The 27,746-nt window shown below is 42.5% G+C and overlaps 1 protein-coding gene and 1 long non-coding RNA gene across 8 annotated transcripts in view; one reads left to right on the top strand and one right to left on the bottom strand.

Annotated features, from left to right (window-relative positions):
- EYS (eyes shut homolog) overlaps window positions 1-27,746 on the bottom strand; it is a 511,791-nt gene that overhangs the window by 40,690 nt on the left and 443,355 nt on the right. The gene's annotated exons all lie outside the window — the stretch shown is intronic.
- On the top strand, window positions 15,224-27,715 carry LOC309529943. Its single transcript, XR_014218534.1, has 4 exons — window positions 15,224-15,503; window positions 17,676-17,789; window positions 19,054-19,188; window positions 27,258-27,715. It is a non-coding gene; the product is annotated as an uncharacterized lncRNA (long non-coding RNA).

The following is a 27,746-nucleotide window of genomic DNA, read 5'->3' as shown; positions in this document are numbered from 1 at the left end:
GTGGTAGTCAGCTTTGCATATACAATAATAACGGTCCAGTGAGCTGTATACAATGCTTTCAATGTTTTTTCAGATATCATCAACACCACCATCCTCTGTAAAAACACTGAAGGGAATGAAAATCCCATTGGTTGCACCAGAGGTGTAAGAGGGCCTTAAGTGTCTGGATGCTGAGAAATCACACCAATGTGATGGATACCCTGGGATATCCAAGGCCTAGTTATCTCTATGGCAAAATTAGGTGCTCTGGTTTTGGTGTTCCACTGCGCCAGAAGCAGCTTAGTCATGCTGGCCACATGAACTGGAAAAACTGTCTGCAGACAAATGCCGGCTCCCTCGCCCTGTAAAGCGAGATGAGAGCCGCAACCCCAGAGTCGTCTGTGACTGGACTTAACTGTCAGGGGTCCCTTACCTTTACCTTTTTAATTCATCATCTCAGAACTGTGTGACATCAATCGGTTGTGTAACAACAACAACAACAATTTATGCCCCACCCATCTGACTGGGTTGCCCCAGCCACTCTGGGCAGCTTCCAGCATAATGTAAAAACACAACTAAACATCAAGCATAAAAAACTTCCTGACAGAGGGCTGCCTTCAGATGTCTTCAGAGAGTCATGTAATTGGTTGTCTCTTTGACATCTGATAGAAAGGTGTTCCACAGACTGAGAAGACCCTCTGCCTGGTTCCTTGTAACTTCACTTCCTGCAGTAAGGGAACCCTGTCAGAAGGCCATTGGAGCTAGACCTGGTATAGACCAAGCCTCAAGAAATAAGAGAACATTCAGAAAAGGGAAGGATAGAGGAAAGGAAAGCACTGAAAGGAAAATATGGAACGTTTTCACCTATGGAAGAAGCCTAGGTAAGAAGACCAGATTAGAAGGACCAAAGGTTTCTCATACTGGCAAAACAGAGCCTCCTCACAAGGATCTCATTATAAGGCAGGAAGGAATACATGGGACATACATGGGGTCATAGTACAAGAAATGCAGACCCAAGACGTTTCTGTGCTAAAAAATGAGGTGACTTTTCTTTGGAACAATAAATTGTTTCCTCGGGGTTAAAAATATTCTAGGGAAGGAATTGTTCCAACAAAAGGCATTGCAGCTACACTACAGCCTACAAATTGCTCCCTAAGTCCTATTTACAGAACGGTTGTAAGAACTCAAAGCGTGCAGAGCATATTACAAATGTCTAGTGAGTGCTGTTTGTTATAAGGGTGCATTGAGCTACTTCGAGTTTTGCTATCAGTAGACGAAGCAAATGTTAAAGTTCTAGGCAGCCTAGTCAAGTGGCTTCATCCATCAGGTTTCAAAATTGTTTTATGACAATTTGTAATGTTTATGGTTCTGGCAACTGCCTCTAATGTAAACGCTGTAGCCATAAGGATAAAATAATGCCCTCGCACTAATACAGTAAATCAAAACTACACATGGAGTTTAGCTCTTAGATTTTTGCTCCTTTCATTTAAAGATATCTTAATGGACTCTACTGCAATAAGCCACTGTACATTTGCAATAATGTATTGTTGATTTTTAACACAAGCTCAAAGGCTTTATTGAAATAATATTATACAGTATTACTGTATATGCTTTAAAACAATGGTGTAATGTAAGTTAGAAGCAACATAATAATCTGCAGGAACTTAACATTATACTACTATTATACGGTAAATTGCCTGGTTTGTTTTTCTTCTTATTATATCATCCAAACAGTTCTCTGCCAGGGCAATAGAATAATAATGTAAAAATCTGAGCATTCTCCCTCTCTCTTACACACTGGCCACAGATGTAATGAAGTACCAGTTTATTATTTATTTTCAATGCAGAGTTTATTCTTTACATAAGCAGCGACCAAGAATAATGGCTCTGCATGACAATCTCTTTTTAATATGATTTTTCCTCCTGCAATATACATTAAGAGCTAGCTAAAGTTTTGCTCTAAGCCAGAGTAGTGGAGTGGTTAATGACTTGGATTAGGACCTTGGAGACATGGGTTCAAATCCCCATGCAATAATAAAAGTCGATGGGTGACTCTGAGGCAGTCAATTTCTCTTGACCAAACCTAATTCACATGGTTACTATGAGGATAAAATGAGGAGCAGGATATGTCTGCCACAATGAGCTCATTGGAGGAAAGGTACAGATATTAATGGAATAAATAACTCAGTTGAAAAACTTCTGCTTTACTTTAGAACTCAGATTCAAGCACCTTTTCATGCAGCAAAACAGTCCAGTTTTGCCACCAAGATTACCCTCAAAGGGGAGCCTCAGCCAAAGCTTCCTGGCAAGCACATTAGTATGACATGTGGTTTCAAGCACTATTGCCACATTCACATTTACAGTTTTAGGTGTAATTTCCAAGCATTATAAGGCTTACTCCTAAAAATACACTTACACCATGAATTGGAATCCAGTGCCCATTGCTGTTTGATTTACGCTGCATAGACGAGAAGAGAAACTGCTATCTTTCTGAAAGCATCCACTCCCTCTCAGACAGTGTGCAAGAGATAACCTAAAATCAATGTCTTGCCACTAGAGGCAACCAGAACCTTGGACAGCAGCACCCCAGATGGACTGAAGAAAATGATTCCTATTAATATTTTGCTGTTTGGAAAACCAGCGACCAGTGAGGAAAAATATTGGATTCAGAATAGACATGCCTCTTAATGTAGTACAATCCCAAGAATAAGAGCTGTCTACAAAAGAAAATACAGGTGTCAGTTCTTAAGAGATCCTCAAAGCAGCATCCAAGCTGCTACGGACCTGCATTTCTAACACAGCACCCCCCTCCGACTCCATCACAACATATCATTTTTTAAATCTGAGGAGAGGTGCAAAACTTGTTTTCATATACAGTGGAACCTCGGGTTATGTACTGTCCTCCTTACGAATGCTTCGGGTAACGAGCTCCACTAACCCGGAAGTAGATGCCCCTACTTGCAGACTTTGCCCTGGGATGTGAGTGGAAATTGTGTGCTGCTGGCACGGCAGCAGCGGGAGGCCCCATTAGTGAAAGCGTGCCTCATGTTAAGAACAGTTTCAGGTTAAGAACGGACCTCCAGAACGAATTAAGTTCATAACCAGAGGTGCCACTGTAGTATAGTATGTGTGTCAGGGGGAAGGTCAATTTCTTTTTAAAGTCCCACCCCCCAAAAAAAAAACCCACCAGCATTTTAGTAAACATCTGTCGATCTCTATCCAAGATGTTTTGCCTAATTTACACATTTTTACTAGCAAATTTTCTGCAATATAATGTGTTTTTACTGTATTATTATTTGGAGACTTTCCCCTAATATAATGTACACATTTGGTTGGAAGAATGCCACACAAAATGAGCAGCGTGAATTTCAAGGGAAGTATGAATTACGTAGGCTCATATTAGGTAGGCTCAAACCAAACCACATTTTGCTGCCATCCTTAGCTAGAGAAGAGGCCTGGACCTGTTCACCATGAATGAAGGAGGCTTTAGAAGGGGCTTACCTATCTTTGGAAAAGCTTGGACATAAAACTGGGCAGAAAAAGAGGAATGGTATGATCCAGTGTATTCTAGCTGGCAGACTGGTGTTCCTTTCCTTTTTCAGATACACATTCCATCTGATTTCCCTGTTGGCCTCTTGCTATTGATCAGATTCCCATAGTGACTGGCATTTATACCAAAGTGCACTAGATGGCAGCAAAACCCACATATACCTTCAACCATCGTTAAAGCACAGATGGAGATTTTGTTTGACAGATCTGTGGGACTATGTGGGAAGAAAAACTCAGTGACATAAAATTCTGTTCTTCCGTTTACATTGTGGTGGTTGGGGGAAAAGTCTCCCCCCTTTTTCTTTTAAATGTGGAGCCTGCCAATTATTCTAGGGAAATATTTCCACGGCAGCCTGCCACCATGCCTGGATTGCTCCACTATCTCCTCTGATAGCTTAGGTGTAATTACAGGGGCAGAGGGAATCAAATGTACCATATTTTTTGCACCATAACACTCACTTTTTTCCTCCTAGAAAGTAAGGGGAAATGTCTGTGCGTGTTATGGAGGGAATGTCTACGGGTGGCATGCCTACGGATTTTCCTCCTCTAAAAACTATGTGCGTGTTATGGTCGGGTGCGTGTTATAGAGCGAAAAATACGGATAGTTTCTTTTCCTAACTCATGAAAGCTCTCAGGATCGGTGGGGAGAAATGCAATAACGCCACTAATGGCGCTAAAAAGTGTTTTTTTCCTCTTGAAGTCACTTGACAGGGTTTTATGTCGAGTGAACAGATGTGAGAGTAGGATACAAGAAAACATAATCAAGACTGCCTTAGGGTAGTGCAATGAATGCATTTGAAGCAGATTCCCCAGCTGTCCTTCTGAAACGGCATGGCCAAGAGCTGATGGTGAAAAGCTATCAAAGGTGATCTTGTGGACGCTGAGCTTGCCTCAGGCTCTCCACTGTCCCTGCTCCCTCAGACAGCTGGTAGGTCTAAGCTTAGTGACTTAGACCGTCTCCCTCATTTGTAGCCTCCACCTTCCTGCCTTCCACGGTCCTGAAGAGTGTGACCGTATTCCTGCCAGGCTTCTTATGCTAATGCAGGTTTGTGAACCACCCAGTCCACACTGCCCCAACATGTGACACAGCCTGCCCCATGAATAGGTAGGGGTCAGAGATGGAACCAGGTGATATGAACTGGTCCCCTGAATGTGCATCTGTCCATAAAATAAAATTGCCACCTATACATGCCATTTGACAGGAGATTAAATGATGGCAGCAATAAAGAAAAGCATTTTGTAACCCAATTAATACATCGATTCTTATTCTGCATGACATGCTATTCATATGAATAGGGCAGAATTCTGCATTGATGTTTGAATATGAAGATGAGAAATCTCTCCGTTTCCCATATTTCCTTCAGTTAAATTGTGGACTGTGAAAGGGAGGGAGGGAGGGAGGGAGGAAGGAAGGAAGGGAGGAAGGGAGGAAGGAAGGTTGAGAACAGAAACCTTGAGCTCACCAAGGCAGTTGCCATAGTCCTGGAATGGCATGAATCAAAAGTTGGCATACAGCCGAATAATCTCTTGATTTCATTCATATGGCCTAATTTCAAGCATAAATGAAGCTAATGGATTAAGGACAGGGCTAATGAGGAGTTGAACTGCTCTCATTGAGCTAGACAGAGAGGCAAGGACATTGGAGATGAAGTCGTAATATCCATTTCCAGAGTTTTCCTTTGGCTCCCCATATGTGACTGAAGTACATTGAAATGAATCACCTTTTTGTGTGTGTGTCAAACAGAAAACCTGAATGTTAGACAAGCAATGGAAATGTACCACTGAAGTAATGAACCATAAGAACAAGAGCTGGTTTTTACTAAAATTTCCCAAGTGGTGTAAAATTACTCATGGGGGACAAAGAATTCTCATTACCTCTTAAATACCAATAAAAATCCTCAAGCCAGGCTTATTATTGCAGAACTTCTTATTAAAGGAATGGGCCATGCCTCTCTACAATTCTTCTTCAGTTTAAGCTGATTCCATTCCTCCAGATTCACTGTGGACACATAGCTGAGTCTGGGAGATAATGGACCCTGCTAAGCTAAGGAGCTTGCCCTTTGGAGTGTGGGAGTGGAATGATTGCTATATGAAAACAGCAAAGCTGTCTGTAACTGTACGAGTGCATGTCTGGAATGATAAAAGTAGCTGGGAGGCTTTGAGCTCACTATCTGCTGCTTGAGACACCAAGAAGGATTCCAGAATACCTGTTTCCCCAGCTTGTAAATCCCCAAGGCATCCCAAGATGATCTGAACCCACTTCTGAGATTTGATCTGCAATGGCTTTGCATTGGTGCCAGTCTTCCTTGCTTTGCCTTCCCCTCTAACAGACTTACCAAGTTGTTAGACAGTGGTGGAAGATGAGCAAGAGAGGACTATCTCTTGGGTGTTTTTGCCAAAACTCTGACCATTCATGCCTGCAGTACAGGCTCAGAACCAACACTACCAAAACAAACCTTGGGAACCTTAGTTTCTCTGTCCTCATTTCTTGAGGAAGAATAAAACTAAATTCCCTGTTGGCTACAGAGTTCCTGTTGGCTACAGAGGCTTGAAGTTTAACCAAGGGGCCTTCATTTCAGACAATCTATGGGGAAAATGTGGGGAAGGGGATGAGGAAAGCTGGCATTTGGGAAGGTTAGTACTGGCAGAGAAGCCTTCCTAGGCGGAATTTTCTTAGCTGGAAAGCAGCAGCAGCACCCCCCCCCCCGAGTTTTCTCTGATACTTCTTCACAAAAAAGCTGATAAAAGTGAATTACAAGAAAAATAATTGTCACAAGAAGAAGCCTGAAGCTGAGGGGAGGCAACACTGTATGCCACCCTAAATGCCTTGGGAAGGGTGATGTCATGGACTGGCTGGACACAGAAGAGTCGTGGGGGAAACTAGCTGAGGAACTGCTGGGGCAAGAAGGCTCAGGGCCTGAGGATTGATGGTGGGACAATGAGTGGTTAAAGGAAGAAGAAGGAGAAGATTTGGAGGTGGTGGTGTTGGAAGCTGAAGAGGTAACAGGGTTTAGTGAGAAGTGAAAAGGGAGAGTCTGTGGCAGAGAGAATTGCAGAAGCAGAAGCAGGAGAGGAGGCCAAGAGGCAGAGGTGAAGAAGTCAAGATGTCCTCCTGCTGTGACAAGCTCTCCTCCCCCAGGACCAAGAGAGGTATGAAGTGGGAAGAGCAAAGGCAGCCACGCAAGCGTAGTCTCAGATTGCTTGGGAAAGACCTGGGAGAGCAGGAAACTTAGGCAGCTGTGGGAAGGCAGGGACCTTCTGTCTCCGCAACTGACTCATAGGGGCAAGACCTATTGACAAAGAGTTGTGGTGCTCATTAGGCTTGACACTCCTGAGCAGATCCTGATTTTTCTAATAAAGAATTAACTTCAGTTACTTCAAGCTGTGTATCTTGCCTCCCCCCACTGCATCCATAATCATATACACTCCAGGAACCCTGTCCTATTTCAATAAGAGTTTTGGCAATGCCTGCACCACCTTTCAAGTGTTTGCATTCTCCTCCACTATCACTGTCTTAATTCAGTGAAAATGGAATATACTTGAAGTGCTGCTGGCAAAAATATTTATATCTGATGTTCAATAGCATGCCCCTCTTAAAAATGAACTATCACTCACAAACCTCTTCTTATATGAAATAAGGCTTTGTGTTTCCCCATTGCAACGATATTCCAAGGCTTCTTTAATAGAGTATTACTTTTTCTCATAGTCCTGAGTCTTTCTCTATTGAGAAATAACAAATAACTGCATGATTCCTCCCCCCAAACACCCCATGCACACACTTTTTAGGACAAACAATGTGCATCAAGGAAATAATTATTTCCTGTCGTGATTCAACTCATAAGGTGAACTTGAAGCAAATGATTTCTCCATGAATTTTGACACATGGCACACATGGATAATTTATTAAATCTATGATGCCTACTCAGGATATAGCTTATTCTATAATATGTATAAGAAGCAAATGTATTTAGCAACATGAATATAGGCTATTAGACCTTTAAAATATGCCCCTCCAAGTGAGTTCCAAAATGTCTCCTTAAAAGTTATCCTCTTTCCCCAGTATAGAAAAAAGGCTATACATATGGTAAGTTAAAAAATGGTTTACTTACAAACTCTTCATAGGTCGGATTCATGTGCTTTCCCACATGCTAGTCAGAAAAGTTGCAAAGGCAGTAAAACTTAGCTTAGTTACAAAGTGATAAAAGCTCCTAGATTATTGGTATAGGAACTGAAGAGTGGCTGATGAAAGCCATGCTGTTGAGCTGGAGCGATCAGCTCAAACCTCTTCATATGCTGAGTTTCTCAGAAAGACTGGGGGTGAACAATAAACTTGATTACCTATTTCCTCTCACGTTAAGAGGAAGTGACCTAATCAAGCCTAGCAGGACAGCTTATTCTCTGTTTTTAACTTCTTTGTGCACTAATTAGACTTAAGCATGTTGGTTACATGAGACTGCTTATCCCACAAAATCATGGTTCTTCATAGGGATGGATTAAGCTACCTGTTTCTGTTTCTCTCTCTCTGTTTTCCAATCTTAAATGCAGCTTTCCACATTTCTACAGCAATTAGCACCCCCCCCAAAAAAACCCCACACATCATCATTTTAGTATTAATTTTTCCAAAGAGCCACATATTACCTTTTTATAATTTTTATTGAAGATTTTCATGGGTTACAAAAGTATGTGCATTGTCTCTTTTTTCGGGTCATGGAATCATTTCTACTTATCAGTTACATTCAATGTGAGACATTAATTTTGCATACAGTATAAGGTTGGGGGAGATGAAAGGGGGAGAGAGGGTGAAAGGGTGGTAAAGCTTACATTCTGTGTGGGGTTTTTGCATCAGTATTACTTGGCAGTGAGAGAGATTGGTGGGGGCAGAGCATGGTTGATTGTCTTTCATTGATAAGATTTGTTTGTGGGGGGAAGGATTGTTGGGTCAAGTTAGCCATATTGATTTGTATGCTGAAATTTTGCTTAATATATGGAGAACGGCATAATAAAATATGGAGAACTGCAGAATTTGAAAGTTAGCTGTGTTTTGCTTCGCATATCCATTCAAGAAGTGCGAATCGGGCAGTTTCTCATTAAAATAAAAAAGTTGCATCCCCCCCCCAGCACCCCAAGTAAGCAAGTTCACAGTCAAACTCGACAGGTCAGAATGGGATCAGCGTGTTGCCTTCAAGTACAGGGCCAGTGAGTTATTTAAAATGTTGTAGTGAAAATGGAATCCGAGGAAGTGAGCTGCTTCTAATCTGATTTTCACATTATTATTTTTTGGGCAAGCTTTACTCTCAGACAATATAGCCTCCGCAATCAAAATGATAAAAACACAAACATGCACGCACTCACTCACATAAGCAGTGATCAACAGACTGTAAGAAGCTGCCATCTGCAGGGCCTCAAGTCAAGCGCTAACTTTCTGTAACGTTTGATTGCTAACACGCCAAAGCTACTGTGTCCTCAGGAGGAATCAGCAACTAATAAAAATTGACTGTCCTTCCCTCTGTGCAGTAGCTGGAATCGCACCTCCAGTTAGAACTTGTCATCTAGCATATATGTTTTCGGTCCTTTCTTATTCAGCTGCAGTCTCTCACCAGATGGTACCACACAACCAGCATTCCTTATTGGCAGTAAACAAGAAGATCTTGGGTCAGAGTTAATAGCAGTCACAGCAATGAGGGACTTGTTAGTGGCTGGAAGTTGACTCAACTAGGAAGCATCAGTGACCATGTGCTCTATGGGTGGGGAAGGACATGCAGGAGAAGGTAAGAGCCCAGAAATGGTAGTTGGTAGAGCATGAGACTCTTAATCTCAGGGTTGTGGGTTCGAGCCCCACATTGGGCAAGAAATTCTGCATTGCAGGGGGTTGGACTAGATGGCCCTCGTGGTCATCTTCCAACTCTATGATTCTATGACTCCTACTAAGGGTATGACTTGTTCTCTTTTTATTGTGCAATGTCTGAAAAGTAGGCAAACTTACCCCTTTCTAAGAGAGCAGTTTGGAATCTGAACTATTGTGCTGCAGTTGATGAAGAATGGAGGAAGGGCTAAACTGCAGAGGGAACTGTTCTGAGATCTACAGATCTACGGATGATGGGTGGTATACCAGTTTGATAAATGATAAGAATAATAGCTATGGTTAGGCTCTGCCTCTATTGTGAGAGCTCAACAGCAAAAAAACGAAGATCATGGCCATGCAGATCATGCAGATGGTGACAGCAGTCATGAAATTAAAAGATGCCTGCTTCTTGGGAGAAAAGCAATGACAAACCTAGACAGCATCTTAAAAAGTAGAGACATCACCTTGTCAACAAAGGTCCGTATAGTAAAAGCTATGGTTTTCCCAGTAGTGATGTATGGAAGTGAGAGCTGGACCATAAAGAAGGCTGATCGCCGAAGAATTGATGCTTTTGAATTATGGTGCTGGAGGAGACTCTTGAGAGTCCCATGGACTGCAAGAAGATCAAACCTATCAATTCTTAAGGAAATCAGCCCTGAGTGCTCACTGGAAGGACAGATCCTGAAGCTGAGGCTCCAATACTTTGGCCACCTCATGAGAAGAGAAGACTCCCTGGAAAAGACCCAGATGTTGGGAAAGATGGAGGGCACAAGGAGAAGGGGACGACAGAGGACGAGATGGTTGGATGGTGTTCTTGAAGCTACCAGCATGAGTTTGATCAAACTGCGGGAGGCAGTGGAGGACAGAAATGCCTGGCGTGCTCTGGTCCATGGGGTCACAAAGAGTTGGACATGACTAAACGACTAAACAACAACAACAACTATTGTCAGAGGCAGTAGGCCTCTAAATATTGGTGGAAGGGAATCTTTGGCAGTTGGAATGCTGTTCCACTCAAGTCTTTCCTGGAGGCTTTGTATAAGCATCAGTGATAAGAGGATGATGGCATACCCTGTAAAATTTCTCTGATGGAAATAGGGACATCTTATTTCATAATAATAATTTCATTATTTATACCCCACACATCTTATTGGGTTGCTCCAGCACTCTGGGCAGCTTCTAACACACACATATATAAATAAACATTAAAAGACTTCCCTATACAAGATTGCTTTCAGACGACTCGTGGGTTGGATAACTCCATACCCTCCAACGTTTCTCCAATGAAAATAGGGACATCTTAAGGAAAAGTGGGACATTCCAGGGTCAAGTCAGAAACCAGGATGGCTTCTCTAAATCAGAGCTGTCCCTGGAAAATAGGGACACTTGGAGGGTCTGTGATGGCCAGATGGGCCTTTGGTCTAAATACTGCAAGGTTCTCAATGCAAAGGCAAAGTCTATATAAATGTGAGTAGCCAAACCAATGGAGCCTGCCCCCCCCATTTAAACTACTTGGTTAGAGACTCACCAATTGACGCAAGCCTAGATGGATGCCAACCAACCTAACTGCTGCATGGTGTTTTTGCAGCCAACTCCTACCCACTGGGAAGTGTGGCAGTTGCTTGGGTATAGCCACACTGTGCAGCCAAACCACATGGGCAAACACTTGCACATTGTGGGAGCCAAGCAAGGATAAATGATTCAGTGGTAGCAATTGCTCCATTACAGTAATATGTGCATGAGTAAGCTACAGCAACAGAAAGCTAAGGAGGCTCCCTGTCTGATCTCATCTGCTGAGTAAGTTCAATTCAGTGGCTAAGCTATATTGTGGTTACGGGTAGTGTATGTTGGAAACTCCACTTGGTTCCCTGCATCTACATAAAAATGGACCACAACTACAACTCTCACACTGGCCCTAGCCAGGAGAGCTACTAGCCGCAAGCTTCTGCACAGAAATTCACACAGAGTACATAAAGGTAAAGGGACCCCTGACCATTAGGTCCAGTCGTGGCCGACTCTGGGGTTGCGGCACTCATCTCACTTTATTGGCCAAGGGAGCCGGTGTACAGCTTCTGGGTCATGTGGCCAGCATGACTAAGTCGCTTCTGGCGAACCAGAGCAGCACACGGAAATGCCATTTACCTTCCCGCTGGAGCAGTACCTATTTATCTACTTGCACTTTGACGTGCTTTCAAACTGCTAGGTGGGCAGGGGCAGGGACCGAGCAACGGGAGCTCACCCCGCCGCGGGGATTCGAACTGCTGACCTTCCGATCGGCAAGCCGTAGGCTCAGTGGTTTAGACCATAGTGACCACATATTGCTCCATTGCTGTTGGTCCCATACCCAGTGTTATCACACTCTTATGACAACTATTATTTACATGAAAGCCTACTTCTGCATCTCTATTTTTCAGAATATTTCCCAAATAATAAATAAATGTTTCTGAGGCAGGTTGAAGGGCTCTATCAAGGCAGGGTTTCCCAAACTTGGTTTCCCAATTGTTTTTTTGAGACTACAACTCCCATCATCCCTAGCTAGCAGGACCAGTGGTCAGGGATGATGGGAATTGTAGTCCAAAACCAGCTGGAGACCTAAGTTGGGGAAGCCCTGGTACAGAGCTATGCAATCTTCCCTCTTGATCACATTGGGTTCCCCCCACCCTCTGCATACGCCAGATGGGCGGGGTATAAATAATAAATTAAATTAAATTAATATTTTAAAAAATCTTTCCAAAAGGCTGTATTTCTGAAAATAAAATTGATACAAAGGAAGAAAAAGAGGGAGAGTATTATTATTATTATTAATCATTAGATTATTGAGAATGAATTGTGACGGCATTCTGCTTTTCTGGAAATTAAATCCATGCTAAAGAATTATTCAGCCTTTTCAGCCTTATATAAAGGTAATGGCATCTGAGCACAAATCAATAGATAAGACGAATATGCTCGCTAAATGAGGATCATGTTTCAGTGGGCCTTAGCCGTTCTCACTTCACCAAATCATTGTTAAGTTCTTAATAATGAACCGTGTACATATGCATTAGTGCTTAATTAGATTTTGGCGAAATACTCTTGCTATGCCTGGAAAATCTGATCACTATAGATGAGAAATAAATGATCGTGCCTTTTGTTTCTGGGTGCTGGCAAACCCTTGAGGTGTCAAGATAAAATTCTGAACAGCCTCTAGTGTTTGAATGTGACCTCAATGCCACACCAGGTAAATGGCATCTAATCTCATTGTAATTGCTGCCACTTATTTAAAACAGCATCCAGTGATTCCATCAAGGAAAAAATTAATGCCAGTAAACACAAAGACATTTTGAGAACTGTAGGGGCAGTTGCTGAAACTGAATATAAAAATGTGTCTATTAGGAGAAATTCACATTTACTGATTTAAAACATAAGTAAATTGCTAACTGATGCGGAAATGTGGAGAAGCTACTGATTGCTTCCAGTTGACGTGTTGACCAACCATTATTTTTTATTCCCACTGCCAAAAACGTTTGTAAGGAACCAACACAACATCTGCTGGTTGTTGAGAATTCGTTCCCATTCGTTTGTGGGGAGCAGAGTTACATGACGTCACATCAAAGAGTTGATATCTCACACTTGCCAGTGAATTTTCCTGCCATATTTTCCTTACCATAAGCAGCCTGGGTTTGGGGGGACGTGTGTGTCAGTGGGTTTGTTCCTCAAGTGCACTGTATCTACCTTAGCCGCACAGCCTGAATTTGCTGGAATACAACTGAATTCCACCTGTGAAACGGTGACATTCTGGAAGTGGCCCACTCGGGGTGTTAAAGGGTAGTAATAGGATATCAAAACACTCAGAGCACAATGCAGCACCATCCCAATAAATGACATATTGAATTAACCCTTAGGGCAGAATCCTACTGCCACTTGTGTTTAAACAAATCCTATTGATTTCCACACTCATTATGCATGAGTAACTAGGCACAAACTTCATTAAGAGTAAATGCTGTTTAAAGGAAGATCTTAAATAAACACAGCATCCCATGATCTTTTTTTTTAGTCATCCAAAATCTGTTTTTCTTTTAACCACAGTAGACTGTAAGGATGGACTTGAGTTTGCCTGCTAAATTATTTCAAGATGAGAAAGACATTTTCTTTTCTACTCACTTTCCCCTCTTTGAGTGCTGTACATGACTAGACCACAGGTATTGTACACCTCCAGAGTTTTATCTTCCTTAAATGTGAAACAAATAGATATTCTTTCTTTTAGGGGTACCATCAGCCACCTGCTGGTAACAGCAAGAAGGTGAACTCATTACAGTTGCCTTCAAGCAGAACCATTGATCCAACAGCTTGGAGTGAATATAATGGTATATTGTGCTTCTTCTGCTTCCCTGCCCCTTAATTCTGGCCCGTGACCTTATTTTGCTTCCTACTCTCTCCTAAATCTGGACCTTCATCCCCTCTGAAATGAAGCAATGGAGTAAAAAGTGAGGTGATTCCTTCTGTCTTACAAATTCAAGTTATTCCCCTGCATGTCTCTTTGGCTGCAGGCTGTTTGCAGGTAGCTCAAGAAAAAGCTTGCTTTAAGAAAAAAGAGAAATAAGGAAACAAAGACCAGCCTAATAACATTTGTTACCTTCTAAATGATCCTGTGCTTCAAATCAACTTGGCACAATTTGCGAGATATCTCTCCCTTATGCTGCAATCTGCATAGTTCTGTCATCTCAAGTCTACCCGAGAGATGCTCAGTCTATACAGCTTTGGGCTTAAACATGACGTCAGTTTTATTGGCACAAATTATGAGGAATACCATACAAATAACATTCTAAGCCCTGGTATGAAAGATACCTTAAGTTTTTCTAAATAAAATAAAAAGCTCCTTATTTTATAGTCAAGTCTTTTTTCATATGTATTCTGCCAGTCCAGAGAAGCTATGCAAACAGATTTCCATGTTCACTCTGAAGTAAGTACCACTGAATTCGGGGGGGGGGGGGCTTGCTCCCAGGTAAGTGGATTACAGGCTTGAATCTAGTATCTAGATCCAGAATCTAGGAACATTCTCAAAGGATGTGCAGACTTGCAGTTGCTACATGCAAGTGTGCTCATCAATTGTGACTCTATCATCAAAGGGTTGCTAGGGTGTATAATGGCCAAGGTAATGCTTTTCAAGGGAGCTGGTTGCTGCTGCTTATAATCAGGTGGGGGCTTCAAAACCTTGGGAAGAGATGCATGCTTTGAGACTTCATGAAACAACCTCACTATTGATTTTCATATATCTCCCATTTGCTTTCACCATTTAAAAAGAAGCAGCTGAACAAGTCCTTTGAGTCTTCCTTTAAGTGCAATTGTTCCTTACCCTTGCATAAGCCCAATTTTTCTAGAGATGAACATCCTCCTCTGAGCTGAACCTCTACCCCTCTATTTTTAAAAAGGAGTCTTCCCTACTATAGCTACCTGAGGCTCTGGCAGTTAATATTGGGGGAGTGACGTAGCTCAATTTAATCGGCATGGACAGAACAATAGAATTATAGAGTTGGAAGTGACCGTGAGGCTCATCTAGTCCAACAACCTTGAAAATCCAAGAATCTCTTGCCCAATGTGGGGCTTGAACCCACAATCCTGAGATTAAAACTCTCATGCTCTACTGACTGAGCTATCCCTCAAACCTCTTCCCTCTGTTTCACAGAAAAAAGAATCGGAAGGGCACGTGAAAAAGATGTGGTAAAGCACCGTGAAAGTTGGTGTTAAAACAAAATGGGGGAGAGCCTACAGAATATGGGATTTACCTTTTTTTTGGGTGGAGGAAAGCTCTAATGACAGTCTCTGCTGAAAAAAGCAGCACCAAATAGGAACCATTATTTAAACAATTATGTATGTTCTGGGAACAAAAAGATCTTTTAAATAAATGCAGTGAGAGGCAAAGATAATGGGAGTCGGGTGGAGAAGCATTGGCAGGAGAATGCTGGTAGGCATGATTATTCCAATTCCCAAAAGGCTTTGCTGAAAATAGTTTTTTTTTCTGATTTCCCTCCTTCCTTTTGAACTGCGGTGGTACAGACTCTTTGGACAGGCTGGCAGAGGAAACCAGAAACATCCGGAGCCCTCTTAAATAGGTGCCAAGCAGCCAAACAGCCCATGGCACAGCAGGAGTTTTCCTCCGGTAAGCCTTGAATTATTTCAAATGCCAGCCTGAAATACAGATGATCTGCAGACTGTTCCTTGCTCACCTAAGGAATTTAAACTTTGCAGTGTTTCTGACATTCTGAAACCAGTTTTACGTGGAAAAGGCACTCGGAGAGGGGGGATTATTTTATCAACAATGCTATTTTTATTTAAATATCATAAAACGATGGCAACCTCTTTCCCCAAATTAATCATGGAGGTGTCCTGTTCTGTGGCAAAAGGACTTTCATGTCAATTCCACTTTCTAAAGATTTTTACCAGCCAAGCGTTCAAAGGCTGCTCTTCAGAGATGCAGTATTTTCTCACAAAATTCCAAGGAATCAATAAAATAAACCTAGGCTACAGGCTCCCCCACTGTGCTAGTCATAAACTACAGGTGTCATTAAAATTTAGGCTGCACTGGAAGGAAAGGGGGTGGGTATTAAACATCTCTGCCAACCAACCTTTTCTAGAGCAGGGTTTCCCAAACTTGTGTCTCCAGCTGTTTTTGGACTACAACTCCCATCATCCCTAGCTAGCAGGACCAGTGGTCAGGGATGATGGGAATTGTAGTCCAAAATCAGCTGGAGACCCACATTTGGGAAACCCTGTTCTAGAGGGTCCATCAATCCCTTGTAACATATTTTTCTTTGGGTGTGTGTATAGATGGCTGCAGAGGAAAAACCTCCCCACTTCCACCAGTGGGAGCATCTATTGAGTGCTTGCCTTGACATATCTGCCAAGTAGAATCTTCATTCTGCTTCTCTCTCTCCTCTTGTTTACCTGAGCCCTCCTTTAATGCTTGATTCTGGCAAGCATAGAAGCAGGAGGTGGAGGAGCAGGAGAAAGACTATGCTGGTAATAGAAGGCTGGCATCTGTCCTGGATAAAATGCAGAGTTCAGAACTTGTGATAAAAATTATGTTTGTAATGATGGCTCACAATCTTATTGGGTAGGGTAAAAATAAGAAAAAATACAAAAATGATTAAATATGGTTCAACAGCATAGCCCATAATAGGCTCAGCAATCTCTACAACCCCCTTAGCAAGTCAGTATTTGGTTTGCTTCAGATGCAGGACTTCCTTCAGCACCCCTGTTTATGGATGGTGGCCCACCAGCTCAGCCAGCTACTCATCCATCTCCTTTTGTTTAAGTCCAAGGTTAACCCCACTATGACACTGCAAACTAGGCTCCTCCATCCTTCCAAGTCACAATCTCATCCACATCTCATCTTGCCTGTTTTACACTTTCCAGTTGTACTTAGCAAGATGAGTTCATGCCTTGAGGATGCTACACTTGTTTCTATCAAATCACGATACTGCACTTTCAGCTCTGTGCATAGGAAGCAGATCAAATAACTGTTCAAGGACAACTACCCTCCTGCGTCAATTCTGAGCGTTTTAAAGCACTGTTTTGACCTAAATCATAGTCAGGAAATTTTGACAAGCTTCGTCATTCGGAGGAGTTTGGTTTTATAGGAAAACCACTTTTAGGTAAAAAATATTGCTCAGTCCGTGCCTTGTCTTTAGCTGTGCACGATAAACAAATCATGCTATTGTACACACAGAATCCACTTGTCCTTGATATTAAGTAAAATGCAGCACAGTCCTGGGAAGATTTGTTGGAGCTGAAAGCAGACTTTATAATTTAGCTTGGAGTCTCGAACTGGCATAAACCATGGCGCTATAGATCTATATACCGACATACAAAGCTCATAAAAGAAATAAAACAAAAATTTATCGCTTTGCATTCTTCCATTTCATAAAACATTATTTCTAAAATTAGATTTCAATATTATTTATTGCATTAGCTCACTAAGAGGATGCAACCGCAAAGCAATTAAAGCCTGACATCATTAAGACTTGATAACCCATCCATTTAAAACGTGAAAAATATGATAGCTTTACTTGAAAGGAAGACAAAATATCAAAACTTACAAAATGGAGGATAGAGGCTTTGCCATTATAGTATGTGCATGCAGATGTCCTACTTTCTCCAACTGGTTCTCATAGCCTTTTCTTTCTCTCTCTGGGTCATATATACTGAAAATGACAATTCAGAATTCCCCAGACAAAATGCATTTTTAGTGATCCTCATGAAAAGCTGGTAGAAATCATTTGGATGCCTGCTGTTATTGTTAATTACATTCATGTTCTCTCCTACCTCTCAGGGAAGTATTCAGATATTTAAAGTACTGAGACAGGCTGTCCTGACTCTGGCTCCAAGGCATGCAAGCTGTGGTTCTTACTTTGACCAAAAAACACCCTTCTTCAGGCACATGATGGTAAGGCTCAGCAGCAGATGCAAGGCTCATGGGTCATGTTTCAGGAGTTAAAGAGCAGCACAAGAAGTTCAGAATGGGATGGAAGCAATGAAGATGTCCCACCAAGTTTCCACACCCCACCTGGTATGCTCACTCACAAGACTTGCTTGCCTTGTGAGAATGTTGGAATTGCAAATATGCACTCCATGAAGGTGGGTGGTTCTGTTCCTATCTGGGAAGGTGATGCCTCGTGTCATGCAACAAGACTGCAGCCTCCTACTCAGTTGTTGTTGTTGCCACCTCCAGTTCTGCTTCTCCCGGTTGACTGCTCTAAGCCCTCCCCAGCCTCCATTGAGGCTCTCCATTCCACAGGAAAGTTGGGGCTGGCACCCCTGCTCTCTCTTCCCATGTGACTGAAGCTGAAGTGGACAGGAGAGTTTCCCCTCCTCCAACTCAGATCCCCCCTCCCCCTCTGTTTCATCCACTTCCTCCTCCTGCATCTGAGCCTGCCACATCAAGCCTAATCTGAACAGTGCTGTGTGAATCATTATACAGGACCTTGCTCCCAAGAACTTATCATCCAGCAGGAGTAGGGAACCTGTGGCCCTCCAGATATCGTTGGGGTACATTAGCCACATCCAGCCTAGCCAATGATTAGGCATAATGGGAGCTACAGCATTAACAACACCTGAAAGGTCACAAGTTCTCCACCCTGTTGTACAGGGTCAAAAAAGGCAAGACAGAGCTGAAAGCAATATTTATGTGTGTACGATAGGTTTCAGAATATTGGGGTAGTGTAAAGGATAGAGATCTTCTGTGTACATGTGTAAAATGAATGTGTATGCACACAGAATGTCAGTACAGTGGTACCTCGGGTTACATACGCTTCAGGTTACAGACTCCGCTTCAGGTTACAGACTCCGCTAACCCAGAAATAGTGCTTCAGGTTAAGAACTTTGCTTCAGGATGAGAACAGAAATCGTGCTCCGGTAGCGCAGCGGCAGCAGGAGGCCCCGTTAGCTAAAGTGGTGCTTCAGGTTAAGAACATTTTCAGGTTAAGAATGGACCTCCGGAACGAATTAAGTACTTAACCCGAGGTACCACTGTATATTTGTTCCTTTCCCTCCACCTTTGTACCTTTCTAGCCAGATTGAAAATACTGATGAATGTGTTTGTGTTGCAACTGCTTTATAAAAAAGTATTTTCAGATCCATTGGGAGATTGTACAGTCTATTAAAATATTCTCTTTTCTCTCTTGTTCTCATCATCCTGGTACAAAAACGAGTGAGGGACAGGTTATTGCAGAGTAAATGAATGCAACACACAGCAAGTGGAGAAGAGTCATCAGCAATCTGTGATGGGAGAAGAGGACTCAGCTGGTGACGCATGGCATGGGAATAAATGCTGCAAATTTACAACGGTGCCTATTTCCATCTGTGAAATATTGAAATGTATGGCAGGGTCATCTATTGGATACTGGCTGTGATAATGTTCTGCTGACTTTTCAACTCTGTTTTCAATTCAAAAGTTGCTATATTGGAGGTGGAGGTGAAAAGGTCTACAAATATATACTGCTTTTGCACCTGTTCACAGTCATTGTTCCTCAATTTGATGTATTTTGGCACCAATTTCATTTTACTTTCACTCCTGCTTTTTAAAAAATATAAAATAAAAAAGTTTTAACAGAGTTTTTCGCTGTGACTGCAGCCAGTCAGGAATCACTTGGGAAACTGATGATGTCACAGCACAATATAACCAATAATATTTGCCTCTATGACAGTGCAGACTTCCTCAACCTTGGGGCCTCCAGTATTCTGGACTACATCTCCCATAATCCCTGACCACGAGCCAAGCTGGCTGGAACTGATGACAGGTGGAGTCCAAAATATATGGAAGCTGCCAAACTGGGGAAAGTGGCGATTGTGTAATTAATGTAACAAATCAATCCTCTCTATTGTCCTCTCTCTATAAATGAAATATCCTCACATGCTTCCCCTACTGCAGTAAATCACTGAAGAGGAAAATACATGAATTCTTAGAACCTCCTACTTTCTAATGTTGAGGGCAGGGGGAAAAAGGAACATATGTGCTTGGGACCCGATATCAGCCTCTGATCTCTTGGGAATGACCAAATGAGCCCTAACGCCATCAACCTTCTCCATGTCAAAGGATGTTGCACGTGTTACAAATGGTGCAAGAACCACACTGTTCTGGTAGCTCCCATTAGTGGTGAAAGGTTTGGTAGGCAGTGACTCCCTCAAAATCACTGGCAATACCATTTGGCTCATGTCGCCATGTCTACTGAGTACTCCCAGGAGAAACAGAACGTCAGGAATGGGCTCTTTACATTGCTGCCTGCCCTGAGCCTTTATGGATACCGGTAAGTAACTGGAATGCTTACAGCAATTGCCATTCAGTACTCCAGCCAAAGAATGTCAGATTAGATTTTTGTGTGTGTAAGAGTTTCCAAAGATACCTGTGCTGCTAAAAATGCCACTTTTTCCTTGAAGAGCCTTGGTGGGAAGATAGAATGTAAGTTAAAATGGTCTCCTGTGCCTAGAAGGATCAATCAGGGCAAATGACTTGCATCTGCGTCAAGCAAGAGGCAGATGGAGACGGGCCTTTTCTCTCCTCTCCACACACCAGCTTGTTTGACCTTGCTGCAAAGGTGTGATGCAAAGACTGCCTGCAATGGGCTCTTTACCAATCCAGTCATTTTAATTTCATTACAGTTCTCAGACTCCTTTGCAAACTACTCCTTGGACAACATTCAATAATATTAATATTTCTTCCCCACCCCCCCACCCCTTCCCAATCTGGCCCTGCAATTGTATGACAGTTAGGTGACTTTCCCGTAACTCACTGAAGAAGAAATCTCATTTGTATAAAGAGGCTCCCAGAAGGTCCAAAAGGATTCTTCACATTCCAAGCTAATCGCTCACATGTGCCAACTGGCAAGGGCATTGGTAATGAAATGTTAGAAAAACAATGTAAGCGGCTCTTTGACTACACCAAGGCCCCATTGCCATACACATTGGGAAGAATTATGCATTTTGCAAAGATCTGATTTGCTGCCTGAAGAGCTTAAAGGCTTGTAGTGCTTGCCACCCTCCCCTCTGCAGAGCAAGCATTCTAAAAGAGTTTGACTCCCAAAGCGAATTTTCGAACGTTGGAAAAGCAGAGAACGCAATATTAGTGTTGATAATTGGGCAAATAATAATGGATAAAGACTCGTCTTTGGAGACTATTTGTGCTCTCTATCCCCACTGAAATATGTTCTACTCCAAAAGTGATCCTCATTCCCATGAAAAGAGATCTCTCAGGCATCGCAGTATATACAGTGTTGGTACTTTTCCTTCCTAATTGGAAGCCTTTTCCCCTACTGTGCTTAGAAAGCTCAATTAAGACCAAAGGAAAGCACAGAGGCGCTAACACAAGATCTCTGTTGGTAGCATAGTGTTAGAAACTTATAGTTCCGAAATTCCCAAATGTACCTAGAAGCTAAACTAAATCCTGGCTTACCTTTGAACCGCTTAACTGTTAGGACCCCTCCAGATGACCTGTTTATGAAATCTCCATCCTGATTTGTTTGTGCAATCATAATCCTACTCTTTTTTAGTGTATTTCCCTGTTACTTTCCTTACTGCAAAAGGTCATTTTAAAAGAGGAGAGGAAAAAGTAGGTTTGTTGTATCAGACCAAGGGAACACTTTAACCCACATTGAGTTGTATACAATGAAGTTGTCCTTCTTGTGCAATAGAACCTCCCATCCTTCTCCTCTCTCAGTGATCCCCTCACCATCACCAGAAATCTGGTCCAGAAGGTTAGGAAAATCCCCAGAACAGATTTTGTGCGTGAGGGGGGTGGTGAAGAGAAGAATGGAAGGGGAAGTTTCATTGTGCCAATGAGAGTGTTTGCATGAACATGATGCATCATGTCTGGTATGCTAAATCCCTTCTAGCAAATAGTGACAGTATGGAGGTGACCTTGAAGAATTAGGTCCTTTCTTTATCTCATTTAAGGGAAGACCAAACAACATGCCATAATGGTAGCCCATCTGCCTTTAAGTGAGGGATACGTGATTTAGGTGCACACTAGCATAGAATACAATGGGACTTACTTGTGAATAAACATGCCTTGGACTGTAATATTAAAATCCCAAAGGTGGTATGCAGGAAGGCTAGAACTTTATTTATATACTTTTATGTCCTAGAAGGGTTTTGGCTGTTTGTTTTAATGAACACAATATGTCTTCCTTTTCACGACTGCTATAGATAGGACAAGCTCAACTTGACAGAGGAATCCTACAGAAATAAGAAGTGCAGGGGGGCATTGTCCTTTGCTCTGTTCCCTAGACCTATGCAAAATGTGGGGTTTTAATCTGCCTGTACAAATGTGTCATGTGCAGTCCAGTCCTGTAGATGTTTATTCATTAATAAAGCGTCACTGAGATCAGTGAGGTTTCTGTCCTGGAAAATATGCTTAGGATTGCAATGCAAGGTACTTCCATCAGTTACAGTCAAATTATTTATTTCCCAACTCTGTAAATATTGCAAAGGTTAACTCTGCTAGCTAACCTGCAAAAAATAGCTTTGTAGAAATGGAAAGGCAAGACAATCAATTCAGATCAAGGCTTATACAAACAATCAATTCAAAGCATGCCTCTGGTGCCAGAGCACAGCCTTTGCAGAATTGTCTTACAAGCCCTAACCAAATGTGATAGGGCAGCAGCTACTCTACATGTGATAGGTGGGGAGAGAGTCTCCTTGGGTGGGGAGAATAGCTTTAGCTATTGCCCTCACTATCTTTTTGTGGGCTGGTTGATGAGTGTTCATGTGCATGTGGGTGTGGGGAGTGCTTATTCCTCAAAGAAGAGACTCTCAGAGAAGCTGAAATTGATTTTTATCAAGGCAGAGTCTTGAGAAGCTCCTCAGTGCTTTCACATCAGCAGCCAGCGTCAAGCAAAGGTCTAAAGACTCAACATCACTGCTAAAACTGCTCAGGCTTTCCTCACAGTTTGCTTTGGCACTGATGCAAAACTCCCCTTCGCCAGCTAAGCTCTGGCACAAGACTGGCATAACATGCTATGGGTGTGTGATTTGTGTCCCTCACCATCAGTGATGGTGCTGGCTTTTCAATAGGTGTCCATCACACTTGTGCCATCATGATCCAGATAGCATTCCAAATCACAACAGCTCTACTTGCTGGGGAAGAACTGTATGAACTCAGCAATATTATATAGTAATTAATGCTGCTCTTAAAGTTCAGAAAACGGAGCTCGAAAAAGCATTACAAGCCCAACCCCATGCATAATTCTGCCTCAGCTTGTAATAGGCTCAGTCTGCCACAAATCCTGTTTCCTGTTGCCTCATTCCTTTCCACCTAAACATGCTTTGTTGCAGTGGCATGGAGGTATCATGGATGGTGGTTGGCGATTCCATTAGGGCCTATATAATGGTACACAACATCTAGGGTTGCCAGAACCTACAGGAAATCTAACCGCTACTTGTACTTTCTACAGCCATATCCTAGAGTTCCTAGTGAACTTGGGAGCATTTAGGTTGGGCCTGGAAGGGATGGAAGGACCTGTCAATTTTGGTTAGTATTTTTTTTGTATGCAATTTTGCCTAATAAACACCATTTTGCAAAGCAACTTTCCCTAATATGATTCATTTTGGGTATGTTATTGTCAGGAATATACACATTTTTACATCTTACCCTAGCATATGCATTTTTGTACACCTTACTTGGCTGGTGAGCTGCATTGCAAGATTGAGAGACATGTGCATTCCGAAGATAGCTGTGTTCGCATTTTATTTCAGAAAGTTCAAATATGGCCAATTCACCTTTAAATGTGAACTTAATCAAGTTTCTCTCCCATCCCCAGAGCCATGGCAGAATGCAGTCCCTGACGACTCAAAACATTTTTACAGGCTAATGGAAGCCCCATCGCCACCCACAAGCTCCCCTGGTTGCCTCTGACATTTGTCTCATGGGCAGAAGGTGGGGCTGGAAGCTCCCCTAGGCTGGATATGAATCAGGCTGGACTTCAGTGAGTTTATTCAGGCCTAATCTGGAGTGTGCCTAAATTAACTTATTGAAATAATAATTAAAAAAAAACCATTCCAATTTGAGCCCACAGATGTCGGTGTGATTTGAGTGCTGGAAAAATGTCATCCCACTGTTTCACATTGTCCCTGAGCAAGTGAGAACTTCTAACAGCAGCTGCTACAAGGTCAGTTTTCTCTTGGAAGGAAAGAGTACTAGAGACTTTGTATAGTGGCTTTGCAATACCTTCATATTTACAAATAGCACGTGGGGTGGGGTGCGGGATGTCCTTACAGCTGCAGCATTTTCTTCAAATGCAAGGAATGTATTTTTTTCGTTATCACCTTCCTTCTTAAACAAAAATTGGTATTTGTTTTGTAGGAAAGTTGTACTTGAAAGGTCACTAGTTCATCCTTGGGAAACCAGTCTTCTCGGAGATTTTGATAATTACACTGTTTGCAGTCTTCTGAAGTCTGAAGATAAGCTACTCTCTATTGAAATTTATTGTTAATTGACTTTGATTTTCCGGTCTTAATTAATTGATTAACATTAATGGAGCCATCTGCTGTTCCAATACTTGCCGAACAACAACAGTAAGAATAATTGCTTATGAGAATAGTTCAGGACGTTGAAAGCACACTCGTGTATGAGTGTAATTAACTTTCTGGTTTTGCTCAGCACTACGAAAACTAAGCTCATGTATGTTTACATTTTGACGAGCTTTTAAGCAGCCAGAAATACATTTATTCATCAACCACTACCAATGTGTTTTTGACACGATCATTGATATGAGAATTCTATGAGCTGTTTCCACAACACTATAGCCTTTTAATTCCTGCCAAACCTTGATGAAAATGTGGCACATTATATGCTCACTCTTCTCTGCTTTTTAAAAAAGAACCTTCTGCACCATAGGAGTCCAAAGAGATTTGACTGCTCAACTGGCAGACTAAACACCGTTTCTCTGAGCTAAAATTCTTACTCTAGGCACAGAATGCATCTTGAAAGCATTTCAACCCTACAAATTTTAACAGATCTGGATTGTACTCGCAGGGTCACTGACATGTTTATGCCTTCTGGTTTGTAATTCTGGTTTGGGTGGCAAGTGCAAATCACAGTTTGCCTATACGGATGTAACAACAAACCATGGCTTGCCACAAATGAGGAAATCACTGATGTAGTGGCATGCACTAAGGGGAGGAGGGAGAGTGATATATGTGAATAGATTCACAGAGCTGGAAGGTAATTTCACTTACTCACCTACCGCATTCATATCCTACTCTTCCTGACCATTCAAGGCACTCCACATTTTATCCTCATCATGATGCTGTGAGGCAGGTTCATCTGAGAGTTCGCTACTCATTCAACGCAGGTGAGCTTTAAGCCCGAGCAAAGATTTCAGCCTGGGTTTCCTATCCAAAGTCAATACTCTACCCACTGCAGTCCCTTCATTACTCACATAGAAAGCTCCTCTTTACAGTGACCCTCTGTAACTTGATGCAATGTGGGAATACACCTTGCCACATGCGAACTGCTGGATGACATGGAGAAGTTCCATGCTGGCATGGAAATGCTACACAGGACCCAAAAAGAGCCTGCAGGATCAGGCCAACCGCCCATCTCATCCAGCATCTCATCTAACCGGTTGCCTGTGGGGAACATGCAAACGGGACGCAACCACAACAGCACTCTTTCCTCCTGCCACTTCCAGCAACTTGTTGTGTCATTGGAAGTGCCAACAGACACAGGACACAGAAACCCATCACAGGGAAGTGGCAATAAAACCTGATATGCACAGGGAGGGGAAAACTAACACGGGGATGGGAGAACCTGTGGCTTTCCCGCTGCTGTTGGACTGCAACTCCCATCAGTCCAAGCCTGTTTGGCCAGTGGTCAGGGGGGATGGGAGTTGCAGTCCAGCAACACTGAGAGGGCCACCTCCATCTCTGCCATAGCATACAGATCAGTACACCGGTTCCATTGAAGTCAGCTATCACCCAGTATTTATTAGGCTCTAAAGCAGCCCTTAGGTAAAGGGTAAAGGAATCCCTGACCGTTAGGTCCAGTCGTGGCCGACTCTGGGGTTGTGCACTTATCTCGCTTTACTGGCCGATGGAGCAGGCATACAGCTTCCGGGTCATGTGGCCAGCATGACTAAGCCGCTTCTGGCGCACGGAAACGTCGTTTACCTTCCCGCTGGAGCGGTACCTATTTCTCTACTTGCACTTTGACGTGCTTTCGAACTGCTAGGTTGGCAGGAGCAGGGACCGAGCAATGGGAGCTCACCCCGTCGCGGGGATTCAAACCACTGACCTTCTGATCAGCAAGTCCTAGGCTCTGTGGTTTAACCCACAGTGCCACCCGCGTCCCTAAAGCAGCCCTTGGTATGAGACAAATCGGTCAATCCCGCTTTAGAAGAAAACTTGAGAATTCCCTGCATTATCTCATTCCCTCACTTCAAACAATCAGTTGCTTTCTCAGGTTTGTTCTTTCCTATTGGGAATGTGCACTAATGGAAACTGAGATCCTGCATGGGGGAGCTCTTGAATGGGATTTCTGCGCTGTACTTTGAAGGCAACTTGGAAACTCAAACTTTCGGTCATTCACAGCCACTATGTTTCTATATTGGTGCTAAGAGGCTTAGCCTTCAATGCCCTCCGCCTGCAGTGAAGCAAAATATTAGAGCTTTCAGCACTCGGCTTTATCTCCCAGTAGTCTTATCATAAACTATGGAATCGAGATCTGAGTTTCTAGCTTGTGGTTTAATTGCTTATTTAACAGCCTGTGGTTTTTCAGAGATGAAATCTCTAGGAAGGCTTTTCCGATGTTCCGGTATCACCAAGCAATGAAGAGAAAGATATTTGTAACTGCTATTAAACCAGCTTAAGTTAAAAGACTGGCAGCATTTTAGATGACTGTGAACTATTTCAGTTTTGTACACAGAGTCAAAATGGTTATTTAATTGCTTTATGTGGCAAGCATGATTGTTAAACAAGGCTCTAAGTTGTGGTGTTGTTTTGCTGCTGCTGCTGTAATAAATCAGCATCTTGACATGTTTTATGGTCTCCATCAACAAAAACCTTTAAAAACCCTCAACTATTTTAAAATGCATTTTCTTTTTAAAAAATTGAAGTGTGAATGAGGTGGATAGATTGCATTCAAGTTCATTGCACAGCTTTGCTCTGATTGGTGCCTTCCGCAACTCCCAGATGGAATATCTTGGACTGGGATTATCACTAATCTCACAGGAAGAGACTTTATCACTATGTGAATCAAAGCCTATGTGAATCAAAGAATAGTTCCTGTTCATTAAAGGGAGAAGCACCTTAGTCAACTCCCTGATTTCAGTTCCATCAGGAATATGTGAAATCCTCGTATTTCATGCTTCAGTTGTAGGTGTCTTTGTTTGGTTTTTGAAATATTGTCTCTTCTCCCATATAGAAGCAGAGGGAGAGGTTGGACGCAGGGCTCTGCCCTACCGAGGCACCAGCCCTGTTAGGCTCCTCCCTCCCTCAACTGTCGCCTGGCTGTGGCAGAGGGAGAAATTGGAAGCAGGATCAGTCCTTTGGCTCCACTAAGAAACCAGCTGCACTTGGCCCCTCCTATTCCTGAATGGCTTCCTTTCCATTATCAAAACAACTACCGGTATGTAACTACTAAGTGGTGCCTGAGTTTTCTTGTTTTCCTCTTCCCTCCCCATCCCATTTTTCCTTTTGTGCCTTGCCTTTTAAAGGGCAAAGTCTTGTATGTGGAAGCTATCTTGCTTTTATTGAACTCATGCAAGCTGCTCTGGGAGCCTTTCTAGCTGAAGAGTGGGCTAAAAATGCTTCAGATAAATCAACAAACAAACAATATAATTGTTTTTCCAGAAGGGACAAGTTCTACTCCCACAAGGGCTATTAAAAACATGGAAGGAAAACAACATTTGTA

This window comes from Podarcis vaucheri (assembly GCF_965113315.1).
Source record: "Podarcis vaucheri genome assembly, chromosome: 3".
Classification (NCBI taxonomy): Eukaryota; Metazoa; Chordata; class Lepidosauria; order Squamata; family Lacertidae; genus Podarcis; species Podarcis vaucheri.
The sequence above is the reverse complement of the archived record's forward strand: the minus strand, read 5'-3'. Positions and strand labels throughout refer to the sequence as shown.